We start from the raw sequence: 27,583 nt of genomic DNA on the forward strand, positions 1-27,583 counted from the left end.
GCAATAATGTTTGTGATAATTGTGTTACCAAAGCTCCTGTGGGTTTTACAAGATTCAAATTGATGTTATTCTACATTAAATTGTTTACATTTTCATATCAGGCTGGTTTTAAAGAAGGAAGGATTTTGTTTTATTCCATGACATGAAATGTAATTTCAGAAAAAAAAATCCAACGAATATATATTTCCACATTGTTTACTTTCTTAACCAATAAGAGAAGTGGAAGTGCCGCTAAAGAACAATAATGGTTTACTTAGTCAAGCAACTATTGTCAATAAAACTACTACAAGGTCCAGTGTAATTAGATTAAAGTTTTTGAATGGGAGAGCAGTCAAACGGGTCCATTATACAGACACTTGATATTTTGGTGATGTCTGGTGTTAGTTACAGTTTCCCAGGATGTATCATTATGCGTTTACATTGCAAGGATACTGTTGGTGTGAGGCAATTTTCGCTCACACTTATGCTAAACTAGCGTAAAATTAACCCAGACTTGGGCCTGGCTAGAATCCAAAATGAGTTAATAGTTAGACTCCTCCTCCAGACAGAATCAGTCCGCCAGACTGACTCTTCCACCAGACTGACTCTCCTCCCTCCAGATAGAGTGACCAAGTGTTGCAGGCCATACATGACTCTGGGTTTTAGTTTAGTATAAAGGTTACAGCTGTAGCTTCAGCGCAAAGTGAATCCACTTTTGTCAAGTGTAAATGCAGTGAATGACTTCCTATTGTGAATGATTTTAACAATGCTCTGTAGCTTTATTTGAAGTGACTGTTCAGGACATCTCCCTTGTGCCTAATGCCGTGGGGTGCCTTTTAACTGATCGAACACTTGAGTTCTGTGCAATTGTTTTAAATTGTTATTACGAGTTGGTTTTGCAGAGTTTGCCAGTAGGCCACTTGATCAGTATTTGATTTGTGACGGAGCCTTTTTTGAAAAAAGCACCCCAGCCAACAGATCAAAATCAAACCGTTGTGAACTTGATCTGTCCGAAGTGTAAGGTTGAGATGCCCGGAATCCCTCCTTGCTGCTGTAGGGTAGGCAATGAGAAGTTGGGATCCTTTGGTGGAGAATCAGAATAGGATCAACCTGTATCTGGAATTTTTGGTAACGGATCGCAATCAGATGTTGAGCCTTGCACTGACTGGATCTGCAGTTGATATGTTTTTTTTTAAATATATATGATCGTAAGACAGAGTTTTGTTCTATTATCAGTGCCCTTCTGTTTACTATGACATAACTGAGATTGTATTTAGTGTTATAATATCTCTCTCTCTCTCTCTCTTTCTTTCTTTCTCTGTCTGCCTGTTCCCCATTGCTTGCAATTTGTTACATCTCCCTCTGTGCTGCAAAGTACTGGGTAAAGATTTGCCTCTCATTATCGGTCTTTGGCCATGTTTGTGAACCTATAGACTTTTCAGTAAACCTGCATGCCTTGATTGCACTTAGCGTTCCACCAAACAATGCACGAGTCTGATGGTCCTTTTCTTTGCTCTCTAACTTCTTGCCGTTCTCAATAATTGCAGTCTTAAACTAACCCGCCCCCCAAAAAAACATAGTTTCTGCCCCCTTTTGAAGCTTGCAAAGCAGGGAAAAGACTTTGGGGCTAAATTGCAGACAAGCAGTGATGGAAGAGCCAAATAAAAGTCCCTCTTACCTACCACCCTGTTCATAAAGCTTCATGAGCCTTTTCAATATACTTTAGTTACTTTTAATTTTTTTTTAAAGTCAAAGGGAGCCAACCATCTTTTGTCAGGTGATTTATGAAGTATGCAAAACACTAAGCGGATGCAAGACTTAACTTGAATATCTTCAACAGTAGCTGTTCTTAATCACAGTATTCTTTTAAATCCAGTATATTAAAAGAGAAATGCAAGATTAAAACAGAACAAGTTTTTAAAAAAAATATGTAAAAAGATAATTTCAACCAAGGTTTATGTTCTAATTTTGAAGAAAATTTGATTAAAAAAATTATATACTTTTCCTGAGATTTACATTCTGAATTTGAAAAAAAAAAATGGGTTGAGATGTTTTTTTAAAAATCCATATCTTTTTCCTCCCAGACATCTCTTTTTGCTTTTGGGCATTCCTTTAATTTTAATGAACAACACCATTGTCCACACATGGCATGAAACTCCACCATGCCATGGTTAACTGTATGTGCTTTGAGTGAAACTTATTATAAGTGAGGCTGATTAGCTCCCTCCGCTGATCTCTGGGACAAGGAATTTCAGGCACTTCTGTCAGGTGTTCTGACACTGACTATGCCCACTTGCCCCCCCCCCTGGACCGCTCAAATTCCATGCTCTGGAACTCCTTCTGACCTAACTAGAGGCAGCCCTGGCGATAAGTATCTTCCTGAATGACACTGCTGGACCAAACCACATCTGCACACAATGAAATCCTGTTTTATGTCGATGGATTTAATCACGTGGAACATTTTAACAGCTGAACCACTGTGCGTACTAACAGACTAAAAGAGCTCGTATTGTCCCATCAACACCCGCCTCCCCAACCCTTTTAATTAAATAAATTGACCCATTATCGCATGACCTGCAAATGGCTGATCTTGATTCATAATTCAATTTATTTCCACTTTCAAGCCAGTGCACTATATATATATTTTCCTGTATCTTCTGTTACAGACTCCACATACCTTTAAAGGATGAGAATCAAAGAATATTTTAATCCCAATTCATCTGAAAAAAAATGGTTTAACAGAAGGGTTTCCTATTTCATAACAGAATGCAATTAAGGAAAATGTTTGTGAATACATTTTTTTAAAAATGTGTTGTTTTTTTTTAAGTCTCACAATCAGTCCTGTATTTTGCACATGATGGAATATGTCAAGAGTTATTTATGAAACCAAAGGCTGTAAGCGGATAATAAATTAAAATAGATGCTTTGTAAAGTACTCTCTGTCTCTTTCTCTTTCTTTCCTGATGAATTTGTTCTCCTGTGGGTTATCTACTCCCCCACCCAAAGTCGTGCGTGAGCTCTCGATTGCAAACCCATCAAAACAGCCATGACGACATTTTCTAATGGCCTTCAATAACATCATGAGGCTGAGTCACTGAGTTTTATGGTGTTAGCCCCAGGTTCAGTCGTGACTTAATAACAGCGTTGTTGGCTCACATTAAAGATAGCTCCAAAGTAAAAGCTGGAAATCTGAAACGAAAGATTGAGAATGCTGAAAAATCTCAGCAGGTCTGTGGAGAGGGAAACCGAGTTAACCTTTCGAGTCCGTATGACTCCTATGCAGACACAAAATGTTAGCTCTTGGTTTTTTTTCTCTCTCCACTGAAGCTGACAGTCCTGCTGAACTTTTTTAACCCCCAGCATTTCCAGTTTTTGTTTGTATTAAACTTTGCTCTCCGACTTGTTAAATGGGCTAAAATTGGGAATTTAATAAAGACAAGGTTCTGAAGTCAAGTTGAGGTGTTTTCCAGCATTATTCACCAAATCTTCCTACCCTTGCTGACATATTCCCATATTCACGCACAAGGAGCATCAGCCCCATTAATTATGTCTCCCTTGATACCATTACCTAAATAGAAACTTAACCATTCTCGGTCTAGATCTTTTCATTTGAAATTGACCTATTGCTTTTTGGGGGAAGGAGCTCCAGATTTCCACGACACTATGATTTCAGGAGCTGAGAGGGGATGGACTTGTGTCTCAACTTATTGTCTCCAACCACTCTCCTCGACCCCGCCCCCACCCACCAATCTCGCCAGTTATTGCTATTGAAATTATTGCTAGCTTGTCTTCCTGTTAAAAAAGAAACAGAATTCCCCTCTGAGAGTATGTATTCCTTCCGTGCTGCTCCTCCAACAGTGCAATGTTCCCTCAGTACTGACCCTCCAGCAGTGCAGTGTTCCCTCAGTACTGACCCTCCAGCAGTGCAGTGTTCCCTCAGTACTGACCCTCCAGCAGTGCAGTGTTCCCTCAGCGCTACCCCTCCAACAGTGCAGCGCTCCCTCAGTGCTGCCCCTTCAACAGTGCAGCGCTCCCTCAGTGCTGCCCCTCCAACAGTGCAGCGCTCCCTCAGTGCTGCCCCTCCAACAGTGCAGCGCTCCCTCAGTGCTGCCCCTCCGACGTGCAGCAATCCCTCAGTACTGACACTCTCACAGTGCAGTAATCCCTCAGTACTGACCCTCTCACAGTGGGGCAATCCCTCAGTGCTGCCCCTCCGACAGTGCAGCGCTCCCTCAGTGCTGCCCCTCCGATAGTGCAGCGCTCCCTCAATGCTGCCCCCCAACAGTGCAGTGCTCCCTCGGTGCTGCCCCTCCGACAGTGCAGCATTCCCACAATGCTGCCCCTACAACAGTGGAGTGTTCCCTCAGTGCTGCCACTCCAGCCATGTAGCATTCCCTCAAAACATTCCTTACAACAGTGCAGTGTTCCCCTAGTGCTGCCCCTCCAGCAATGTAGAATTCCCCCAGTGCTCTCCCTTAGACTGTGTAGGGATCCCTCAGTGCTGGCACTGTGCCAGTGCAGTGTTCCTTCCATATCATCCCTTCAAGATTGTCGTGCTCCCTCAGGACAATCCCCAACATTGCAGCACTCCCTCAGTATAATCCCCAACCCTGCAGCACTCCCTCAGTATAATCCCCAACCCTGCAGCACTCCCTCAGTATAATCCCCAACCCTGCAGCACTCCCTCAGTACTACCTCTTCAACACTGCTGTTCTCCCTCAGCGCTGCCCTGGGGTAGGGCTATGCTACTGGATTATTGTGCTGAAGCCTCCGAGTGGAATCTGATTGGGTTTAGCCACCTACCGTTTGAAGATTCTGCACATTTATGGTGCCGAGACCTAGTGGTTGCCCATTACCCACCCACCGCCTCTAGAGTTGATAATCTGGAATTGGTGCGGGGGTGGGGGGGGGGGGGGGGGGGGGAGTCCAATTTAAATACCTATAATTGATCTAACTTGACCAGAGAGAACATCTGAACCATACTTTAACGAGAATGATCAACCTGCAGCGAGGAATCACAAGCACACATCAAACAGCTGGTAACCTAGAAAGTTTTGTGAGGAACGCCCCTCTATGGTTGGCTGCTACTGCTGTTAGGTGGGCTGCTGAATTTAATATTGAGTCATGACTGAATCTAGGTTCCCCTTGTCTCATGTCACTCTTTGTGACTGTATCAGAACCGGTTCATGCTCACTCACGTCTTCTAACAACAGTGACCTGGTGTCCCCTGTTGTTATTAATCTGTGCTCCCATTTTCCTCCTGATGCAGATAATCTTGGTGTGGTGAGCAGCATGAGGCATCTCCAAGCAGCTGGGGTCTGATGTTTTAACTGACTGGGGTCTGTTCAGTTCTTGCTTCTGATTTGTGGGGCTTTTCTTCCAAATCTTTCTGCTTTGGTGTTGAGAGCACGAGACACTTCCAGCAATAATTATCTGGAACCACTAGTGTAAATCTCTCTCCAAAGACCTTGACATCCTTCCTTGATTGTAAAACCCAGAATTAGACACAGTTACTCCAGCATAATTATTCCTTGATTCTGGCACTGACCACATGAAAGGAGGACCATGTGGCTCAAGACGTCGCCCCACCCGAAACCGCCCAGGGCACTCTGAGTGGACAATAAATACCGCCCTTGCCAGTAATGTCTACATCCAAGAACAAATACAAACAAATCCACCACATGATTGCGGCCAATTGATTAGCATGGAGCAATGTAAAAGTAGAGCAAGCTCCTGAGAATACATCATTCAAAATAAAAACAAATAAGATGTCAGTGGTTCTCAAGGGGTTAAAAATTCACGTTTTAAGAGCATTGCTCTGGCAACATTTAATTAATGAGAAGGGGGTGGGGGGGGGGGGGGGTGATGCCAGTTAGTGATAATGCCACTGGACTAGTCATCCAAAGGATCACGTCCCACCATGGCAGCTAGTGGAATTTAATAAAATTAATAAAATCTGGATTTGAAAGCTAGTCCGCAATGGTGACTTGGAAACTACAGAATCATATCAGCCCTACAGTGCAGGAAGAGGCCATTCAGCATCGAGTCTGCATTGACCCTCTGAAAGAGCACCCTATTTGGGCACAATGCCACCATATCCCCGTAACCCCACCTAACCTGCACATCCCTGGACACTAAGAGGCAATTTAACATAGCCAATCTACCTAACCTAACCTAACCTACACATCTTTGGATTGTGAGAGGAAACTGGAGCACCTAAAGAACGTGCAAACTCCACAGAGATAGTCACCCACGGTCTGAATTGAACCCGGGACCCTGGTGCTGTGAGGCAGTAGTGCGAAGCACTGTACCACCTTTTTAAAAAAAATACATTTTTTAAAACTCATTGATGGGACTTGGGCATCACTGACAAGACCAGTCTTTGTTGCCCATCCCTAATTGCCTTTGAACTGAGTGGCTTTGCTAGGCCATTCCAGAGGGCAGCTAAGAGTCAACCACATTGCTGTGGATTTGGAATCACATGTAGGCCAGACCAGGTGGGAATGGCAGATATCCTTCCCTATAGGAAATGAATGAACCAGACCTTTTCATAGTCATTATTAGACTTTCAGTTCCAGATTTTTGTTGAATTCAAAGTTCACCATCTGCTGGGGTACGATTCAAACCCACATCCCCAGAGCAGTACCCTGGTTCTCTCGACAGGTAGTCCAGTGAAAATACCACTATGCTGTCACCCAGCCTCTTTCTCCATCGTTCCTCTGGTTCTTCCTCAATCCTTCAGGCTCATTGATTAGGGAGATAGACTGTTGATCCCGTCATCCACTGAGTTCTCCGATGTTCGGTTGCTCTCGCCCCCATCTATTATAAGCTCACACTCCCTGCAAGTTACAGGACATTAAAATGTCAAGTTGCAGGCTGAGGGAATAGGTCTAAATTACAGGGCAGGAAGTGAGATGACCCACTCCAGAAAGATCCGGGCCAATGTTTTCCTTTCAGGGAAAAAAAACATTCACTTAAATAGCTTGTAAGGAGAAAACTGCAACAAAAACCAAACTATCGCCAAACTTGTTCTCCCCCACCCCAAGGACAATTGTTCATGAGTTGCAACAGACATGTATAATTATTACTGACAAAGGTTCAGGGTAAAATCGTACTGAAGTATTTACAGAACAACTTGTACTTGTGCAACAAGGCCTTTATGTGATGAATGTCCCAGAGCTGTAACTTTATTTAAGCATGGGGGGTTATTTTCTTGACTTGAGTTGGCTGAGTTTCAGGGAACATCTTTGCTGTCATCGACAGTTCCTGCTTTCTCTTTATCTGGGATATTTACCTGACAGTCTTCATTCCAATCATTCAAGTTAACTGATTGGAATTTGATTGCTTAAACAAAATGGCAATCCCCTTGCATTTCTTTCTGTAGAGTCATGGGGTGGGATTCTCCGAAATGGAGGCAGAATGTTCGCGCCGTCGAGGTTCACGACGGCGCGAAACGGCCCCTATCCCGACCGATTCAGGGCCCGATAATGGGCTAGGAGCGGCGCCGCGACATTTACGCGCGCCAGGCCTTGGCGCCACGTAAAGGTGGCGCCGCATACATGATGCGGCCGGCACCGCATAACTGCCGTCACCCGCGCATGCGTGGTTGCCGTCCTCTCCGAGTCCGCCCCACAAGAAGATGTCAGATGGATCTTGTGGGGCTGCGGAAGAAAGGAGGTCCTCCTTCAGAGAGGACAGCCCGACGATCGATGGGCACTGATCACGGGCCACACCCCATTTCAGGCCCCCCCCCCCCCGGTGCAGGATCCTCCCCCCCGGCAGGCCGCCCCCCCCCCCCCCCAGCGTTCCCGCGCTGTTCCCGCCGGCAACGACCAGGTGTGGACGGCGTGGGGGGGAACCCGCCGTTTTGGGCTGGCCGTTTGGCCCATCCGGGCCTGAGAATAGCAGGGGTGCCGGAGAATCGCCATTTTGGGTGTCTCGGGCGATTCTCCGGCCTGCGCCGCGTGGAACTCGACGGGGCCGTTCTCGCCGCTTGGGAGAATCGCGGAAGGGCGATGGACCGGCGTCGCGGGAAAATCTGGCGACCCAGGCGATTCTCCCAACCGGCGTGGGAGTGGAGAATCGCGCCCATGGATCCTGCCACACTATTATAAATTATTTCAGATTGTGTTTGCACTTCGGCTGATACTTCCAGTTGCAGGTGCTGTGCCTTTGGAGTCCCTTGGGTCAAACAGATTCTCTGATGTGGATGTCAAAGATTCCACATGTTTTTGAAGAGAAACATGAGAATTCTCCCAGTGTCCTGGTCAATAATTAGACCTCAATCAATAGTACTTAAAAAAAAAAAAGAATTCCTGACCTTGTTTTTCATTGTGGGGATTTGCTGAGCACCAATTGGCTCTCACGTTTCCTACATCTCAACAGTGACAACACTTCAGTGGCTGTGAAGCGTTTTAGAATCATAGAATCATAGAATTTACAGTGCAGAAGGAGGCTATTCAGCCCATCAAGTCTGCACCAGCTCTTGGAACGAGCACCCTACCCAAGGTCCACACCTCCACCCTATCCCCAGAACCCAGTAATCCCACCCCAGTAATCCCAACCAATACTAGGGGCAATTTTGGATACTAAGGGCAATTTATCATGGCCAATCCACCTAACCTGCACATCTTTGGACTGTGGGAGGAAACCGGAGCACCCGGAGGAAACCCACGCACACACGGGGAGAATGTGCAGACTCCGCACAGACAGTGACCCAAGCCGGGAATCGAACCTGGGACCCTGGAGCTGTGAAGCAATTGTGCTAACCACTATGCTACCGTGCTGCCCAAACGTTTGGGGACATTATGAGGTCAGGAAAGGTCTTTCGTTTTTGTAAAATTTCAGACAGTGAGGTAATTGCCGCAATCGTTCACAATGCATACCTCCGACATTCAGTTCCCTCCGTCACGGCTTCAAACTCTTCCTGTCACTCCTCGTGAGATTATTCGTTTTGGCAGAAGGAAATACATTCCAGGCTGACTGGCTCAGTCACTTTATCTTGAGGCGTCCAGCCAGTCTGTCAGCTGCATATTGCAAGAAGAAAGGAGGTCCTCCTTCAGAGAGGACGGCCCGATGATCGGTGGGCACCGATCGCGGGCCACACCCCATTTCAGCCGCCCCCCCCCCCCCCCCCCCCCCCCAGCATTCCCGCGCTGTTCCCGCCGGCAGCGACCAGGTGTGGACGGCGCGGGGGGGAACCCGCCGTTTTGGGCTGGCCGCTCGGCCCATCCGGGCCTGAGAATAGCAGGGGTGCCGGAGAATCGTCATTTTGGGTGTCTCGGGCGATTCTCCGGCCTGCGCCGCGCGGAGCTCAACGGGGCCGTTCTCGCCGCTTGGGAGAATTGCGGGAGGGCGTCGGACCGGCATCACGGGAAAATTTGGCGACCCAAGCGATTCTCCCAACCGACGCGGGAGCGGAGAATCGCGCCCATGGATCCTGCCACACTATTATAAATTATTTCAGATTGTGTTTGCACTTCGGCTGATACTTCCAGTTGCAGGTGCTGTGCCTTTGGAGTCTCTTGGGTCAAACAGATTCTCTGATGTGGATGTCAAAGATTCCACATGTTTTTGAAGAGAAACATGAGAATTCTCCCAGTGTCCTGGTCAATAATTAGACCTCAATCAATAGTACTTAAAAAAAAAAAAGAATTCCTGACCTTGTTTTTCATTGTGGGGATTTGCTGAGCACCAATTGGCTCTCACGTTTCCTACATCTCAACAGTGACAACACTTCAGTGGCTGTGAAGCGTTTTAGAATCATAGAATCATAGTATTTACAGTGCAGAAGGAGGCCATTCGGCCCATCGAGTCTGCACCAGCTCTTGGAATGAGCACCTACCCAAGGTCCACACCTCCATCCTATCCCCAGAACCCAGTAATCCCACCCAACACTAGGGGCAATTTTGGATACTAAGGGCAATTTAGCATGGCCAATCCACCTAACCTGCACATCTTTGGACTGTGGGAGGAAACCGGAGCACCCGGAGGAAACCCACGCAGACACTGGGAGAATGTGCAGACTCCGCACAGTGACCCAAGCCGGGAATCGAACCTGGGACCCTGGAGCTGTGAAGCAATTGTGCTAACCACTATGCTACAGTGCTGCCCAAAAGTTTTGGGACATTATGAGGTCAGGAAAGATCTTTCCTTTTTGTAAAATTTCAGACAGTGAGGTAATTGCCGCAATCTTTCACAATACATACCTCCGACATTCAGTTCCCTCCGTCACGGCTTCAAACTCTTCCTGTCACTCCTCGTGAGATTGTTCGTTTTGGCAGAAGGAAATACATTCCAGGCTGACTGGCTCAGTCACTTTATCTTGAGGCGTCCAGCCAGTCTGTCAGCTGCATATTGCAAGATATGGACTTTTGAACCAAGTGAGATTTTCTGCCCTGGTTTTGATGCTGATCCATAATAGGGCAGTGCAGTCGTTGTTTTACTGCACTCGTCATCAGCGGCCTTGACTTAATGACCCAGAGAAGGCGAGTTCAAATCCCAAGCTGGAGCAGTTAAATTCAGTTTTAAAAAACCAATGTGGAATTAAAAAGTTGGCCTCAGCATAAACTGTCAGGTTATTATAATCAACCCAACAGGGTCAGTATAGTGTCCCTTTAGGGAAAGAAACCTGCTGTCCTTACCCAGCCTGGTCCACACCAACATGGTTTGAGGTTTAGCCCCAGAAGTGGCCACTGAGACACTCGGTAGTAACAAATCAGGGCAACTTGAAATAGACCAGCCTTGCTAGTGTTATGGGCCAGGGCTTAGAAAACCCCAAAGTCTATCATGGAATTCACCTGACCAGAACTTTTAATAGATTGTGGTATGGGGAGCACACGGCCCACTCTACAGGTGTGGTACAGCAGAAATGGAAAAGTATTTTTTAAAGCTAAACAATGTTTATTCTATGAATTCAAGTTCACTTTTTAAAACATACAGTGAACATCTTAGCAACCATTAATTCAAATACAACCCCCAAAGAATACAACACTATGTAATCCTTTAAGCTTTCCTTTTGACATCCATAAGATTTAAAACACCTTTTACCAGAAGCACATCAGGTTAAAGTCACTACTGGTATTAGTTTTAAATCGCCAGGATCAATTTACAGTCTTTAGGTTACAGAGAGAGATTCATACACCTTCTGGCTGTGACTGCAGCTATCCAGCTCTGAAAATGAAACTAAACCAGACCCTGCAGCAAACCGCCTAAAACGAAAGTAAAAAGCTGACAGACAGCCCAGCTGAACCCACTCTCTGACATCACTGCAGTAATAAACACCCATTTCTTAAAGGTACTCTCACTACAGATACTTATATACACACACATTTATAAACACCCATTTCTTAAAGGTACTCTCACATGATACTAACAATTGGCAAACCCCCAAGAATGAATAAAAGTTAAACCAACCGTAGTAAGTCACAATATTGACTCCGCTGGACATATTTTTGCTGCCTTTCCTTGTATCATAGTTCATGTTCACATATCATAAAATCATAATCATAGAATCATACAGCACAGGAAGAGGTCATTTGGCCCGTTGGGTCTGTGCTAGCTCTTTGAAGGAACTAAATAATCCACTCCACTGCACTTTCCTCAGAGCCTTTTAAATCCCTTTCAAGTATTTAACCAGTTCCCTTTTGAAAGCTGTTATTGAAGCTGTTTCCATTGGCCCCTCAGATAGAACATTCTAGGTCACAACAGTTCACTGTGTGAAGACATTTCTCCTCATCCCCTTTCTGATTCTTCCACCAATTATCTTAAATCTGCATCCTCTGCTTACCGACCCTTCCGGTACTGGAAATGGCTTCCATTTAATCTGTCAAAGGCCCTCCATAATGTTGAACATTAACATCAAATTTCCTGGTAACCTACTGGGCTCAAATAAACACGTGGTCAAGAATCGCAGTGCCGGAGGATTTTTTCTACTGCTAGTCACTCACAATGTTTCTCAGTAGATCACCAGCCTATCACATGTTTGGTCTGATCCTTCAAGACTATGGGGGCCAATTATATCCAAACCAATGTGTCAGGAAACCGATGATTTTGGGTAGATCAACAGTTTTAAGCCCTGTATCTGCCCAATTTTATGCAACTGGTTCGATCAGTGCAGCCACTGGGTTGGCCTGAGGCTTTGTACCTCAGCCAATAAAACTCTCAGCAATTAAGATCTCAAACAAAACATGACAATTCTTTGAATTGAGATCCAGTCCCCCCAGAGCTGGCGATTGAAATGAGATTTATTTGCCAAATCAAACTGAGCTGCTTTGAGTTATTATCTGTGTCGATGAACTGAAATATGGAGAATTATTAATACATAAAGGCAAAATGACATTGTTATTCTGCTTGATCACAAATTCAATGCAGGTCATTCTTGTATTTTTTCTCAATAATTATGCAATGAATATTCAGCATCAAGCGTCTGTGTCAATTGGCCAGGGCAGCAGTACAAGGCATTAGGAGTTGCCAACTCTGGTTGGATGTATTCCTGGAGGTTTTCACATAACTTCCTGCCTACCAGCCCCCATGGAACTGCCATTGGTTACCCAACATGCCCATCAATGCAAAGTTCTGCCTTCCCCGGCCAATCAGAAAGTGAACACACTCTTCTATCCCACTGGACGATCCATGCCTGTACATCAAGCAGCCCTTTTCCATCTGCAATATTTTTGTAACTATTAAATGAAAGTTTTCAAAGCCAGCAGAAATAATTTTTAAAGCTCCCTGTCTTTTTTATTCTGGGTTTAAACTTACAGCAGTTCCCAGGGGGCAATTTTCAATTTTTGGCGTGTCAAAAATCAAGCAGCCCTTTTCCATCTGCAATATTTTTGTAACTATTAAATGAAAGTTTTCAAAGCCAGCAGAAATAATTTTTAAAGCTCCCTGTCTTTTTTATTCTGGGTTTAAACTTACAGCAGTTCCCAGGGGGCAATTTTCAATTTTTGGTGTGTTCAGGAACATTAACAAACAAAATTTGAATTGAGCACGTGTAGAGATATTTAAGACAGGTTATCAAAAGCCTGGTCAAAGTTGTGAGGAGTGTTAGGTTTGAGGAGGTGTTCCAGACTCCAAGGCTCAAGCAGCTGAAGGCACAGCCACTGCTGGTAAAGACATTACATTTTATTTGTTCCTGGGATGTGGGTGCCACTGGCTAGGTCAGCATTTGTCCCCCATCCCTGATTTCCCTGAAGAAGGCGGTGATGAGCTGCTTTCTTGAACCGTCCACATGGCGAAGGTACACCGACTGTTCTGTTAGGGAGGAAGTGCCAGGATTTTGATTCAGCAACAGTGAAGGAATGGTGATATAGTTCCAAGTCAGGATGGTCTGTGGCTCAGAGGGCAACTTGTAGGCAGTGGTGTTCTCTTGTGTCTGCTGACTCTGTCCTTCTACGTGGTAGAGTTTGTGAATTTTTGATGATGCTTTCAAAGGAATCCTAGCAGATTGTTGCCGTGCATCCTGCAGTGCTTCAGTGGTGGAGGGATTGAGTGTTTGAGGTAGTGGACAGGGTGCTGATCAAGCGGGATATTTGTCCTGGATGTTGTTCAGCTTCTTGAGTGTTGATAGAGCTGCAATTATCTAGACAAATGGAGAGTACTCCTGTCTTGTGCCTTGTAGATTGTAGACAGGCTTTGGGGAGTCAGGAGGTGACTTACTCACTGAAAAATTCCCATCCTCTGGCCTGCTCTGGTAGCCCAGTATTTCATAGAATCATAGAATGTACAGTGCAGAAGGTGGCCATTCAGCCCATCGAGTCTGCACCGGCCCTTGGAAAGAGCACCCTACTTTCGCCCACCCTATCCCTGTTTTATCATTGTTTCAGTGAGCTTCTGGTAAATGGTAACCCCCAGGATGTTGAGGGTGAGCATTGATGAATTATAATCAGGAATGCTGGAGAGGCCGGAATTGGAAGAGCACAGAGATCTTGGAAAGTTCTAGCAATGGAGGAGACAGGGAGCGGCGAGATTGTGAAGGGATCTGAGAATAAGGATCTTAAAATTGAAGTGTTGCCAGTCAAGGGGCCAATGTTGTTCAGCGAACAAAGACGTGATGGTGAAGGGGGTTTGGTGCAAGTTAGGATACAGACAGCAGAGTTTTTCTAACCTCAAGTTTATGAAGGGTGGAATGTGGCAGGCCAACAAAGAGCATTGGAACAGGCCTAGAGGTAACAAAACAATGGATGAGGATTTCAGTATAGATGAGCTAAGGTGGAGGGCTAAAGGCAGAGATTGTTATGGAGGTAGAAATAGGTGGTCTTAAATAATCCAAGCAAGGAGTCACTGAGAGGGTTGGGCGAGAGGCTAACATGAGAACGTTGTGATATCCAGATGAGAAAAGTCCCAGGTCCATCCAGTTCACTATCTGCAATCCTGGAGTTTACATGATCCAACAGTATGCAGATGTTGACAATTCATCATGATGAGTCTCTATCAACGAGTCTGCAACAGACCCAGACATGAGGTGAGGAAAACCCCCAACGGTGGAGAGCTTTAGAAACCAAAAGTCCAAAGTTAACTCTTAGTCCCAAACATGTTAAACTCACTAAACGTCATGTCTCTGATTACTCGGAGACTGCGTCACAAAATATGAAAGTAATCACTAATTTGCATTTGAATCAATCAATCATTTCTGCTCCCACCATGCTGCCTGTTCTACAGCTTGGGGGGGGAGGGTATTGTATATTAATGCAAATACCAAAAACACAGTCATCAACAGTTGATGGGTGACATTGAATTACTGTATTACTGAGACAATTAGTATTTTCACTAATCCAGAGTAACCTTACTGTTACAGGGTGGTGCGTCTCAGTTTGCTGAATCCACACGAGACTGTACAGTCTCCTTGTCATTGACTGCACTCTGTTCCTTATCTCTTCGTCTTTTTGACTTTATCTGAATTGGTGAGGATAATAGACATTGTGTTCACATTGTGACAGTCACTGCACTTCAAAAGTAGTTCAGTGGGCCTGAAATTTTTTAAAAAGTTGTATTTACGTAGTGTTTTTACATGGCCTCAGGATGTCACCGAGTGCTTTACAGACAATAAAGTACTGTTACTCTGGTATTGTACGTAACACCCATTTACACGCAGCGTGCAGCGTGCTCTCACAGACTGCAATGAGTTAAAGATCAGATAACCTGCATTTACTGATGTCAGTTGAGGGATAAACGTTAACCCAAGACACTGGGAGAACTCCACTCTTTTTCCTTGATTATTTCCTGGTATCTTGCCAAAGAGGGCAGACAGGGCCTTGGCTTAACCTCTTATTTGAAAGACAGGAGAGTCTTGCCACTCCAATAAGATAAATCCACCTGGTGCTCTTATAATAGTTCCTTTGTTGTTGATTCTTTGGGGTATTTTGCAGTTATCTCTAAACTACTGAGTAAGCGCCGGTCTTACTCCTGGGTCACTTGTCCATTGACAATTAGGCATGCTGGTATACAAATATTTTCAGTATTGCAGTCAGCCAGTACTGGAAGGTGTCTCACACTAGGGGAGCTGTTGTATTATTAATATGCGGCCTCATCCAGGAATGAAAAGCTTTAATTATCATACTCTGATTTACATTACCTTTATAAAGCTTTCAGAATCTGAGATTATTGCCACTAACTTGAATGAGGGGTTACTGGATTACTGTCATCTTTAGACCCCCCCTCCCCCTCCCATCAAGACTGTGAAAAACAAATCTGCAGCAAAACATAATGCATGTAAAGAAGAATGAGAAAAGGCCATTCTGCCCATCCACACTCACCTTGTCACTGATTGTCCAATCCCTTTTACCCGATCCTCACTGATTTCGTAGAAGCCAGTCCTAAAGCACATAAACATTGAGGGGGCCATTCGTTAACCAACTTTATTAAGCTTATGGCATTGCTTTAAAATGTATAAGGACCACCAAACCAGAATAATCTTCAGCCAGAAAGCAACAATTTACCACATTCTTAACTTTCAGTAAAAGCACAGTTCTCTGCGACACTTGAGATCTGGGTGGGATAGTGGGATGGGCTCCCGTCTGGGAGATGACATTTAATAAGTCACATGACTAACAGCCATTTTAAGGCACATGGATACCACTCAGGGCTCTGCATTAAACTGTGTTGAGCTAGCAAGAGTCCCAATGGAATGGAAAGCAAATTATTGATCTGGAACTTAAAAAGTTAAGTTGTGATTAATCAAAGATTTCAAGATGTTATGAGAAAAAGAGAGAAACTATTTCTGCTGGTTGAGAATCTATAACTGTGGGGCATGGTCTAAACCTTAGTGCCAAAACTTTCAGCTGTGAAATTGGGAAACACCTCTACATCCAAAGGGTGGCAGACGTTTGAATAATTTTTTCCCCAAATTGCAATTGATGCTCAATCATTTATATATGTTAAACCTGAGACTGATAAACAAAAGAATTAAAGGATATCGAAGCAAAGGGGTCACAGATTGGCCACAATCTCATTGAATTGTGGAACAGGCTCGGACTAAATAATCTCCTTTTCTTCCTATAGCCTTATGTTCCTTTGCGTGATAGGAAATGAGTCACTCAAAGGTTATGGTCTGTGTTATGGGGTGAGAATAATGGCTACCAAATCATATCGGCAGGGCAATGCAGAACAGAAGTTCTATGACATACATGTTCAAGAGCTTGGTTCAACCTTTGGGTTGTAGCCATCTGGATTGGCCACGTCCCGATTACAAAATGGTCACTTGCAAAGAATGCAGGGAAAATTGGACAATACGAAGAAACAAGCAGGTGCAAGGTCTGTCTGTTGATTAGGGCCTTGGCTCTCAGGCAGGACAGAAACTGCTAAGCCATCTACATACTAATGAGCCATCTCTGGGGACAAAAGGGAAACATTTAGATGAACAATGTTAAGGCAGACACCCCGGCGCCAGAGGAGACTCAAACAAAGCAAACCAACGGCCACCTAGGACATGCCCAGCAACCAGGGAACCCACCCCTCTATTGGAGCAAGATCGATAAGAATAATCGGGAAAGGCCCAATTAATTGAGGCCAAGTTCAAGGCCCGCCCAAAAGCGCGCAAAGCCCTTTTAGGGATAAAAAGTATTCCCCAAGAGACACTCTTTCTTCTTTGGCCTTGGCTCTCAGCGAAGAGAGACTAGCCTAGCAGCTACGCCAGACTAAGTAAGTTGCAAGTCAACGCACGCTACGAGATAGACGCTCCTAGTTGCTATCCTGTAAACAGCTCAACCCAGCAGCCTCAGAACCGAGCAATGGCCATTGTTCCTCTGACTGAATGGGCACCCGAAGCTAAGTATAGGCTTTAGTAATAGTGATAGTTTAGTTTGTAGAGTTTATGCATGAGTAGATTTGACTGTGTGTAAATAAATGAGCATTGCTTTTGAACTTACTAACTGGTGTATTGAGTCTTTGATCAGTATTGGGTTCTGAACCTTGTGGCGGTGTCGAAAGATACCTGGCGACTCTTGAGCAAACGTAATTAAACAGAGCCAAATTAAGAGACAACACCAAAGAGAGCAACATTTACTGGCGACTCCTGACGGGACTCGATTTAGAAGTGGCCTAACCAGTCCGAGAGAACCCAAAATTTGAATTGAGAATCCAATTGGAAACAGAAAACCACAAGCGTAAGAACAGTACTGATCAAGCCTCTGAGATTCGGAAGTGTGTTAATGCATGCGCACTAACAGGGATATAAGGTAAACCTGAGAGATTTTGTTGCATAACACTGTCGGGAGTTTTGTAGGCCGGAAATTAGCGTAAGCCGTACCCGTGTTTACATCACCACTTTATCACCCCCTGTTCCAAATTCAGTAGAGAACCAAGAGATAGAGAAAATGGCAATGAAGGCAATGGAACGCCTTATGAACCCCCAGGAATTTGAGGTCGCAGCAACCAGTAGAGTACGACAGTGTCCCGTTTGGGAAGATGAGATCAGGAAATATCCCAAAGGGAAAGGATGGCCCCTTTGGAGTGAATTCTGCGCGAATGATAAAACAGGTCCTGGGAGTATAGGACATACTTGGTGGGAGAACCTGTCAGAGATACACAAGAAGAGCTTAGGGAAAGCTCGCAAGCCGATGGCAATCATGTCCTGCTTGGCACAATTGCGAGGCACAGAGGAGGTCATTAGGATGCCCCGTAGAGAGATAGAGGAGAGAGACAGAAGTAGTGAGGTAGACGTGAGCAAGGTAGAGAAGGAGAATAGAGATTTAAAAGAGCAGTTAGCAGCAAGCACAGAGAGGTGGATGATGCCAAGAAGGCACATCAGTCTTGCCTCGTGCATTTGAACAGTTTTCAGACGCAATATGATAAGGCCTACCAGGACACGCAACGTGCGGTCTTGGTAAGACAAGAGACAGAACAGCAAGTGGAGAAATTGCAGAAACAGTGCAATGATCTGAAAGCAGCCCTATGAGCACTCCATACTTCCACGACGGAACAAAGGCAGAGCTCCGTAGACCATGCAAAGTGCCGGAAGCAAATTGCAGAATTGCAATCTCTGCTTTCCGTTCAAAATGGGTTTCAAAGCACATTTGGACCACAATTAGATCAAGAAAATGGCCCCGCCTGGCAGGAATTGAATGAGACTGCCCATAGATACATACATGGGACATGTACGCAGGAAAACCCCCAGAAAAGGAAAGCGCCTCAACCCCCAACCGAACAGGCAGAACACACCCCCATGAATCCTGTGACCACACACCGCAGGGCCGCAGGAGAAGGAGAAGCAGATTTTGTTTATACAACCCCGTTAATCGTGACCCAATTACGGGACACGTGTGGAAAAATTACACTGTTCCTTCCCACTTCAGACCTCCACCAATTTTTCGCGAAAGTCAAACAGCAGGCTACCACGTATGGCCTGGACGAAAAGGAGCAAGTGAAGCTCACAGTTTGGAGCCTCGACCCTTCAGTCGTAGCAGCCCTTCCCGACCCACAGAATGTAGGAGGAGGCACACTCCAAGAAATGCACACAGTGATCCTTGATGCGATCGGCTTTGACAGAGGAGACCCCATAGAAGGTCTAAATAAATGTCAGCAAAAGAAGACGGAGCACCCCACAGCGTTTGCTGGACGCTTGTGGATTCACTTCACAGCAGTTTTTGGAGAGTTAGTCCGCGCCCATTTGTCCCCAGATAATATGGCCAAATGGACCCGAATTCTAGTCTCCCACGCCACAGACGCAGGACGAAAAGCTTGCGCAAATTATGACCCCTCAGATGAGGCCCACAATGAAAAATGTTTTGAAGAAATTGTCCCGCGCTTGGGAGCAATCAATTGCAGGCAAAACCGCATTTATAACACCCGATGAAGAGCAGGCAGAGATGAACCCAGTTAAAGCACACCAGAACCCCGCATGGGTAAATGAGGGCAGGAACAGCCCACCCCAGCCCAAACTTCAGGGATGTTACAACTGTGACCAGTTAGGACGCTTTGCACGAGAGTGCAACGTGCCCCAAAAGCAGCAGAGAAACCAACAGACAGGCACCCTAAACAGGAATAGGGCAAAGCTGATCCATAGCGTCAGCGCCCGTTCAGAGAGTACAGACATAAACGGCACCGACTGACGGTGTTCGGGCTCCCCAACTTGGGTCTGCAACACCCTTTGGGACAAGTCCGATAGACCGGTAATGGCAGGCAAAGTTCGGGGACAGCCCGTAGAATTTCTTTGGGACACAGGAGGGTCCCGCACCACACTCAATTCCTCCACAATGTTTCAGCGAGACAGGTGGCCCACAACAGACACCATCACACTCAACGGTTTTATAGGCCATTTACAACAGGGATACATCACAGCCCCTGTAGCAATACAAATAGGGAACATCACAACTAAGAACCCCGTAGTTTTGGTTGATCTGCCCCAGACAGCAGAACATATCCTTGGGATCGATTTCATGAGCTCCCATAACCTTTCTTTTGACCCAGTGAACAAGTGTGTTTGGAAAATGGCAAAGGCAGCACAAGCCCCCACCACGCTCACAGTAGGAGAGTACGTAAACAGGATTAGCTTAGTAGGAGACTTCTGGTTCGACCCTCGAACCATTAGTGCAGACACACGGGTTAGGGCAGTCCTGCAGGAACACAAAGCAGTATTTGCACAGCACAAGCACGACTGTGGCAAATTGGCTGGCTTTGTGAACGTTACAGGTCCCGACCCTAAACCCCAGAAGCAGTACGGATTTCCCCAGGAAGCAGAAGGAGAAATCTCCAAACTAATAGACAGTTTGTTGGATCAAGGCGTACTCAGATCAGTAGCCTCCACAAACAACGCACCAATTTGGCACGTCAGGAAACCGGATGGATCATGGCGACTGACCATTGATTAGCGGGAACTGAACAAAGTAACCCCAGCAGCAGCCCCCACCATAGCCACGAGTCCTGAGACCATGCTCAAACAGGGACTCCAGTCAAAGAAAAATTCGGTTTTTGACATTAGTAATGGCTTTTGGTCCATTCCATTGGCTAAAGCGTGCCAGTACAAATTCGCCTTTACATTCCAAGGGCAACAGTATACAAGGCTTCCACAACTTCCCCTCCATTTTTCACCGACAGCTGGCAAATGGATTAGCAAAATTTTCCCGCCCCGATTGTCTGGTCCAGTATGTAGATGACTTGTTACTACAGACAGACACAAAGAGAGGGCACATTTCGCTTCTCGCCGAACTCCTAGGACTCCTAAAAGAAATTGGTTGTAAAGTCAACCCCAAGAAGGCCCAGATTTTGAAAGAAAAAGTGATTTACTTGGGAACAGTGATCACACATGGTAAACGCGAGATCGAGCAAAAGAGAATTGACTCGATCGTCAAATTGCCCCTTCCCCACAATGTCTCAGCCCTCCGGTCATTTTTAGGACTAGTTGGTTACTGCCGAAACCATATTGACGGTTTCGCCACTAAAGCAGCGCCCCTTTCCGAACTTCTCAAGAAGCAGGCACCTTGGGAATGGCTTCCACAGCATACAGATGCCGTGGACGCTTTAAAACGAGCCCTCAGCACAGCGCCCGCACTACAGGTCCCAGATCCACTTTCCCCATACGCAATCGAAATTGCAAGCACCGACCGAACCCTTTCGGCCGTGCTCCTCCAGGAACGCCATGACCAGTTACACCCTGTAGCATACCACTCACGCGAGTTAGACCCCATAGAGCAAGGCTTTTCTGCCTGTGAAAGGCACCTGCTCGCAGTGTTTTGGGCAGTGCAATACTTTTCCTACATTACAGGACTCAACCCCATCACCATCCTCACAGAACACACCCCGACACAGATATTGTTAGACGGCCAATTTAAGGATGGCAGCCAAATCCGCGCAGCCTGTTGGACCCTTCTTTTACAGTGATGGGACATCACAGTAAAACGAACCAAGACCCACACCTTCCTTGCCGATAATTTGCAGTGTGCAGGCACCCCTCATGCGTGTGAGATCATCACCACAAAACAGAACACAGGCCCATTTATTCCCAAAACACCTCCCAGGAAAACAGGTAGTATACCCCAGAGACCCCAGCCCACAGACACATGCGCACCCCTGAAGATTTATGTGGATGGCTCCTCCACAGTGTTAAATGGAAAGAGAATTACCGGTTGCAGTATATATGTAGAGGATGCGCTGGGACGCGCCCTAGATGAAATTTCATTAAAGTTGCCAGGACACTTAGGCTCGCAGGCAGCAGAACTGGCAGTGATTGCATATATTGTAGACCACCCCGACTCGTTCCCGACCCCAGCAGACATCTATTCGGACAGCTGCATGTCTGTAATAGTTTGACAGAGTTCCTACCACTCTGGGAAACAAGAGGATTTGTTTCCGCGGATGGTAAACCCCGACCCTCAGCCCCATTACTCCGCCATATCTTAGAGACAGTGAAAGATAGGAAATACGGAATAATTAAGGTCCGCAGTCATCACCGTTCTTCCCCCCCGGTAACGTTAAAGCAGACGCCCGAGCGAAGGCAGGCTCCAGGCATGGTTATTTTTGGAACCCCCCCCGAAAGCACCCCAGTACACCCAGTTCAGGTCTCACAGACCAACATTCAGGATCTAGCGAAGGCACAGAAAGAGGACGAGAAGCTCAGGGAAGTTTTAAAGGGAACCTTCCCAGCCCCTTATGATAAATACAAAAACGCAATTACCACACACGACGGTGTGATTTTAAAGGATGGCATTTATATAGTTCCCAGCCAGGACAGGAACCAGATCATTTGTCAGTTCCATGACAATCATGGACACCAAGGAATTGAACCCACCCTAGCCCACCTCAGGCTGCTCTGCTGGTGGCCTGATTTAAAAATCGATGTCACACACTACGTAGAGAATTGTTTAATCTGTGCTCACAATCTGTCACAATCCGGACAGATATGCTAAAAAGGCTCAACTTAGCCATACCCGCCCCGTTAATGGACCCTGGATATCTCGAGTTAGATTATATGGGACCCCTACCCCCGTGCCGAAATGGTTACAAGTATATGTTGGTGGTCATCGTGAACTTAATACGGCCAAGACAACAGCTAAAATATTTTTCTTTATGTATTCTGTGGAATAAAGAGATGTAAACCTCTGTGTCTGACTGCCAGGCCAGAGAAATTTGTGTGCTGCTATTTTGTACAGTTTAAGATGTTGTAGATTTTTGGATTGTTTGAATGGGGATAGTTTATTGAGAATAGTTAGAGGTTCCAGTTTTTTACTTTTCTATAATGCATGTATTAATGTCATAGCACCCCATAGAGTTTTATGATAATGAATGTATTTAAAATGGTTTAGGTAAAATTGTGTTGCATAGGATAGGAAAGTGTAGAGCCTAAGTATGGGTGCCCTGTTTGGTCAGAGGATGAAGACGACGTAGTAATGTGATCCTTCAAGCTTCGTGTTGAGGATCACAAGGAGGGAGTGTAGCCATCTGGAATGGCCACGTCACGATTACAAAATGGACACTTGCAAAGAATGCAGGGAAAATTGGACAATACTGAGAAACAAGCAGGTGTAAAATCTGTCTGTTGATTAGGCCCTTGGCTCTCAGACAGGACAGAAACTGCTAAGCCATCTACATACTAATGAGCCATCTCCGGGGACAAAAGGGAAACATTTAGATAAACAATGTTAAGGCAGACACCCCGGCGCCAGAGGAGACTCAAACAAAGCAAACCAATGGCCACCTAGGACACGCCCAGCAACCAGGGAACCCACCCCTCTATTGGAGGAAGATCGATAAGAATGATTGGGAAAGGCCCAATTAATTGAGGCCAAGTTCAAGGCCCGCCCAAAAGCGTGCAAAGCCCTTTTAGGTATAAAAAGTATTCCCCAAGAGAGAATCGTTCTTCTTTGGCCTTGGCTCTCAGCGAAGAGAGACCAGCCGAGCAGCTACGCCAGACCAAGTAAGTTCCAAGTCAACGCACGCTACGAGATCGACGCTCCTAGTTGCTATCCTGTAAACAGCTCAACCCAGCAGCCTCAGAACCGAGCAACGGCCATTGTTCCTCGGACTGAATGGGCACCCGAAGCTAAGTATAGGCTTTAGTAATAGTGATAGTTTAGTTTGTAGAGTTTATGCATGAGTAGATTTGACTGTGTGTAAATAAATGAGCATTTCTTTTGAACTTACTAACTGGTGTATCGAGTCTTTGATCAGTATTCGGTTCTGAACCTTGTGGCAGCGTCGAAAGATATCTGGCGACTCTTGAGCAAACGTGATTAAACAGAGCCAAATTAAGAGACAACACCAAAGAGAGCAACATGGTCCAGTTCTGGTTTCCTGACCACGTGGGTGACATCAAGAACAAGTAAAGGTTCAGAGGGAGAGTCATTAGACTGATACCTAGCTCCAAAACCCTTTGTTATCATTACCATCTTAGAGAGTTAAAAATATACACGAAAGATCATCTTTTAAAAAGGATATAGAGGCACTGGATAAAATGTAAAAAAGACTTACAAGGATGAAACCACAACTGAGTGGTTATCCTTATCAGAAAAGGCTGGACACACTGACATTCTATTCTCTGGAAAAGTGAAGACTGAGTGGTGACCTAATGGAAATCTTTAAGATTATGAATGGGCTTGATAGGGTAGATGTGGAGAGGATACTTCCACTTGTGGGTGAATCCAAAACTGAGGCCGTGAATATAAGACAGTTATGTACAAATCCAATCCAGCCAATTATATCCCAATGGTCTACTCTCAATCATCAGCAAAATAATGGAAGGTGTCATTGACAGTGCTATCAAGCAGTAGTGCTATTTGCTTAGTAACAACCTGCATTTGATGTTCAGTTTTGGTTCCACCAGGGACACTTGGCTCCAGAACTCATTATGTGGACACATGTGGACAAAAGAGGTGAGGTGACAGTTATTAGCTTTGATATTAAGGCAGCAATTGACCAAGTGTATTTTCAAGGCGCCCAAGCAAAACTGAGATCAATGGTAATCGGGGGGGGCGAAGCCCTCCCCTGGTTGGAGTCATATTTAGCACAAAGGAAGATGGCCGTGGTTGTTGGAGATCAATCATCTAATCCCAAGACATTGTTGCAGGAGCTCCTTAGTCTATTGTCATAAGCCCACCTAGGTTTCCAGCTCTGGCTGGCCATATCCAGAATACGTGACACCACAGGATTTCTGAGCGGAAGCAAGAATTTTGGAAAAAGATTAAAATGATTTACCCGATCATTGCCGTCATGAGATTTTACCTTATTTATTTTAATTGGCTGGGTGATTCAGTGCCACTCCCTGAGTTGGAGCCAGTGGATTCCAGAGATGGACTCCTCCCTGGGGTCAGCAACAGCAGCTCGGCAGGAGTGGGGCGGTGGCACTTGGGCAGGGCTCGCTCTTGGCATTCATGCCTGTCCAGATCCTGCTGGAAACCATCATGGTCCTGATGTGATCGACGACAGTAAGGGCAATTACAAGTTTGCAGTCAGTAACCTCTCACTCATTCCTTCTGCCTGTGTGCATTTGTAGATAGGCAGGTACAGTCGACTCTCTGTTCCTTTCTCTTGCTGCTGCACTCCGCCAATTCACTCACTGGTTACACGCAGCACCGAGAAATCATAGAAGTTCAGGAACATTGCACAGACCTCTCTCTACACTTACCAACACTGTTAACAGATATTGAATGTTCATAAGTCTGATAGTTCTTTTGGATTTGAACGTTTTATCCCTTGTTAAAAGGTGAAATCTTTTCCTTTTTAAGGGACTGTTATTTCCTTTACAGTTTACGACTATTTCTTATCCAAAAATGCACAGTGGCGTCAAGTGTGACCCAGCAGGCTGAAGCTGAGTATTATACTTCAGTGAAGTGCAAACCCGGACCAATCCCATTGCAGCCAGCCCAAGGTCACAGCCAATCAGGGTGGGGTTTTTCTGGTTAAAGGTTTGACTTTGATTGGCTGGCACAGTGCAGATCGAGCTGTGGCTGTGCAGATCCAGCTGTGGCTGTGCAGATCCAGCTTACACTGCAGATCCAGCTGTGGCTGTGCAGATCCAGCTGTGGCTGTGCAGACCCAGCTGTGGCAGTGTAGATCCAGCTGTGGCTGTGCGGATCCAGCTGACACTGCAGATCCAGCTGTGGCTGTGCAGATCCAGCTGACACGTGGAGATCCAGCTGTGACTGTGCAGATCCGGCTGTGGCTGTGCAGATCCAGCTGACACTGCAGATCCAGCTGTGGCTGTGCAGATCCAGCTGTGGATGTGCAGATCCAACTGTGGCTGTGCAGATCCAGCTGTGGCTGTGCAGATCCAGCTGACACTGCAAATCCAGCTGTGGCTGTGCAGATCCAGCTGTGGCTGTGCAGATCTAGCTGTGGCTGTGCTGATCCATAAGACCATAAGACATAGGAGCGGAAGTAAGGCCATTCGGCCCATCGAGTCCACTCCACCATTCAATCATGGCTGATTTCGACTCCATTTACCCGCTCTCTCTCCATAGCCCTTAATTCCTCGAGAAATCAAGAATTTATCAACTTCTGTCTTAAAGACACTCAACGTCCCGGCCTCCACCACCCTCTGTGGCAATGAATTCCACAGACCCACCACTCTCTGACTGAAGAAATTTCTCCTCATCTCTGTTCTAAAGTGACTCCCTTTTATTCTAAGGCTGTGCCCCCGGGTCCTAGTCTCCCCTGCTAATGGAAACAACTTCCCTACATCCACCCTATCTAAGCCATTCATTATCTTGTAAGTTTCTATTAGATCTCCCCTCAACCTCCTAAACTCCAATGAATATAATCCCAGGATCCTCAGACGTTCATCGTATGTTAGGCCTACAATTCCTGGGATCATCCGTGTGAATCTCCGCTGGACCCACTCCAGTGCCAGCTGTGACTGTGCAGATCAAGCTGTGGCTGTGCAGGTCCAGCTGTGGCTTTGCAGATCTAGCTGTGGCTGTGCTGATCCATTTGTGGCTGTGCAGATCCAGCTGACACTGTGCAGATCCAGCTGTGGCTGTGCAGATCCAGCTGAAACTGTGCAATCCAGCTGTGGCTGTGCAGATCCAGCTATGGCTGTGCAGAACCAGCTGTGGCTGTGCAGATCCAGCTGACACTGCAGATCCAGCTGCGGCTGTACAGATCCAGCTGTGGCTGTGCAGACCCAGCTGTGGCTGTGTAGATCCAGCTGTGGCTGTGCAGATCCAGCTGACACTGCAGATCCAGCTGTGGCTGTGCAGATCCAGCTGTGGATGTGCAGATCCAACTGTGGCAGTGCAGATCTAGCTGTGGCTGTGCAGATCCAGCTGACACTGCAGATCCAGCTGTGGCTGTGCAGATCCAGCTGTGGCTGTGCAGACCCAGATGTGGCTGTGTAGATCCAGCTGTGGCTGTGCAGATCCAGCTGACACTGCAGATCAAGCTGTGGCTGTGCAGATCCAGCTGTGGCTGTGCAGATCTAGCTGTGGCTGTGCTGATCCATAAGACAATAAGACCAAGAGACATAGGAGCGGAAGTAAGGCCATTCGGCCCATCGAGTCCACTCCACCATTCAATCATGGCTGATTTCAACTCCATTTACTCGCTCTCTCTCCATAGCTCTTAATTCCTCGAAAAATCAAGAATTTATCAACTTCTGTCTTAAAGACACTCAACATCCCGGCCTCCACCGCCCTCTGTGGCAATGAATTCCACAGACCCACCACTCTCTGGCTGAAGAAATTTCTCCTCATCTCTGTTCTAAAGTGACTCCCTTTTATTCTAAGGCTGTGCCCCCGGGTCCTAGTCTCCCCTGCTAATGGAAACAACGTCCCTACATCCACCCTATCTAAGCCATTCATTATCTTGTAAGTTTCTATTAGATCTCCCCTGAACCTCCTAAACTCCAATGAATATAATCCCAGGATCCTCAGACGTTCATCGTATGTTAGGCCTACCATTACTGGGATCATCCGTGTGAATCTCCGCTGGACCCGCTCCAGTGCCAGCTGTGGCTGTGCAGATCTAACTGACACTGTGCAGATCCAGCTGTGACTGTGCAGATCCAGCTGATGCTGTGCAGATCAAGCTGTGGCTGTGCAGATCCAGCTGACAATGTGCAGACCCAGCTGTGGCTGTGCAGATCCAGCTGACACTGCAGATCCAGCTGTGGCTGTGCAGATCCAGCTGCGGCTGTGCAGCTCCAGCTGACACTGTGCAGAACCAGCTGTGGCTGTGC

The 27,583-nt window shown here is 46.1% G+C and overlaps 1 protein-coding gene across 1 annotated transcript in view; it reads left to right on the forward strand.

The window, feature by feature from the left end:
- The window catches only part of LOC140384457 (F-actin-monooxygenase mical2-like), a 371,552-nt gene that overhangs the window by 178,907 nt on the left and 165,062 nt on the right, over positions 1-27,583 (forward strand). The gene's annotated exons all lie outside the window — the stretch shown is intronic.

Source organism: Scyliorhinus torazame, chromosome 10 (genome assembly GCF_047496885.1).
Source record: "Scyliorhinus torazame isolate Kashiwa2021f chromosome 10, sScyTor2.1, whole genome shotgun sequence".
In the NCBI taxonomy this organism is placed as follows: domain Eukaryota; kingdom Metazoa; phylum Chordata; class Chondrichthyes; order Carcharhiniformes; family Scyliorhinidae; genus Scyliorhinus; species Scyliorhinus torazame.